A 2,130-nucleotide genomic window follows, 5' to 3' on the forward strand; every position below is an offset into this window, starting at 1 on the left:
GAAGCGGGATGCGCCGCCGAGGAAACAGGAAGCGCCGCCACAACCACGACCATTTTGCTAATCTATTATCCTATGCATGATAGTTCACTCTTTATTAATCGCTTCTGCATCCATGAATACCAGAACACCACAGAATGCAGTTTACACGGTGAAGCAACAGATATTGCTGCCTCAAAGAATGTGGTGCGTACCGTAAGCATCATCATCATGCCTTTGCAAGGGATACAGCCAGCACAGCTCGCGAGGTTCTGGCATGATCGCCTTGCATGCCTCCCCCGAGGCTCAAGCGCCTTTCTGTGACCCTCTCAAATTCATCCATGACTGCTCCAAAATGCTCGACTATTATCGGCTCAAATATGGCTCCCTTCTGTTTCGCCAACCAGCTTGGGGTGAAAAGCGCTCTGTCCATATCAGCCCTAGGATCATACACCCGCATATCCCTGATAGAAAATGGGCTCTGTTCTTCGATGATCTCCTTCAGCTCTTCAGCAGAGGGTCCATACATAGGAATGTAGAAAGAATCAAATTTCTCCTTGGCGATGACACCCTGTCAACCATACCATAAGGTCAGGAGCTCAAATACTCAGTGTTCATGAGCGAATGATAGAATGCTATGCTGGAGAAGAAGAAAAAATAATGATGTACCTCTGAGGCGATAACACCTAGAATCTGAGCTGCGGTTTCCCAGATGTGAAAGAAATTGGAGGCGATTACATCAGAACACCTCCCTACAAGGGAAAGAACCATTCGGCCTCCTGGAACCAATTCTTTGTCTCTCAGCTTCAGGAAAGAGGGTAAAGTCTTTCCTGAACTGCCGCGCATAAGCCTTACGGACCATACGGAGCCTTTCATGCCTAGCATGTTCATCCGTGTCGTACGCAGGGATATGGTTGCTCGACAAATCTTCAGGAGCCTGTAAAGATAAGGTGTTGCTTACAAAATCGACAAGTAATGCAATGGATAAATCCATTGATGAGTGGATGGGTGATAGGTCCACACCTTTGAGAGCAAATGCAAGTTGTTGGTTGAGCATATAAGATGCATGGAGTCACTAGTGAAGAGCCTCCCGTAAAACGACCCTGGTGTGACACCAATCACAAGAACAAACTTGTTGTTGCTTTGATGGAGCGTGACCAGGCTCTTCACAACCATATTGAAGTCATTGTGAGGAAGGTCATTGAGGAGCACAAACACTTCTGGTGGTGGATGCTGGAACTGAAGGGAGTGGCTCATGATGGCCTCGACGGCAGTCGATACCAGTGTTAGCGCATTTGGGCCAGAAGAACAGCCCAAGTCGGCGATCACCATCTTTCCGGGGAACAAGGTGCCGCTGTTGCCGCACAAGTCACCAATGGCTGCGTCTATCAGGGGCTTCATCCTGTTCTGTTGAGCGTTCTGCAATTGATTTCTACTTCTTCAGAAAGCTACAGTATTCTTTTAGCTAAATGCCGTGCTTGTTTTTTCTTTTTTGAGGGAAAGCCTTCTGGCATTTTATTGCTCTTCAAATAAGTTTACATCATTTGCTAAAGCACCTAAAATGAAAATAGGCGGATCCACATACCACGTAGTGGTTAGAGGTCACTCCGCTTGACTAGCTAGCAAATGAGCTACCTTATTACTTTCCCTGGGACAATGAACAAAAGAAATACTGGAAAAATTTCTAGCTAAAAAGCTACACTCCTCATAAATAGCAGCTGCCACACCAGTCGAATTGCCATCATCCTGCATGGTCTGAATTACTTCCATGCAGTCTGAATTTACAATGATATTGTTGCATCCCGAGTTGCTTGCTAGGATCAATCCGTCCCGGATAGAGCGAGCTTCGGCTGTAGGGGCATCCGCTACATAACTGATAGCACATGCGCTCGCCGATATGAATCTGCCTTGATCGTCGCGGATGACAGCTCCAGTGGCTCCTCTTCCCTGATCAACAGAGAACGCCGCATCAACATTCAACTTTACGAAACTATCAGCAGGTCGCTCCCAGCTGTGTGTCCGAATCTTGCTTGCTGGCTTTCCTGCTCTCGCATAATTCAAAGCAATGGCAGCGATACCTTGTGCTGAGCGATCAGTGGTCTGAACCGGTTCGCCCCGCGCAATACGACGCCGCTCCCACCATGTATACCAACA

General features: G+C 47.5%; 1 pseudogene; it reads right to left on the reverse strand.

The window, feature by feature from the left end:
• Positions 1 to 205: 205 nt before the first annotated feature.
• LOC119282215 lies at positions 206 to 1,395 on the reverse strand (annotated as a pseudogene).
• Positions 1,396 to 2,130: the final 735 nt, after the last annotated feature.

Source organism: Triticum dicoccoides, chromosome 3B (assembly GCF_002162155.2).
Source record: "Triticum dicoccoides isolate Atlit2015 ecotype Zavitan chromosome 3B, WEW_v2.0, whole genome shotgun sequence".
Classification (NCBI taxonomy): domain Eukaryota; kingdom Viridiplantae; phylum Streptophyta; class Magnoliopsida; order Poales; family Poaceae; genus Triticum; species Triticum dicoccoides.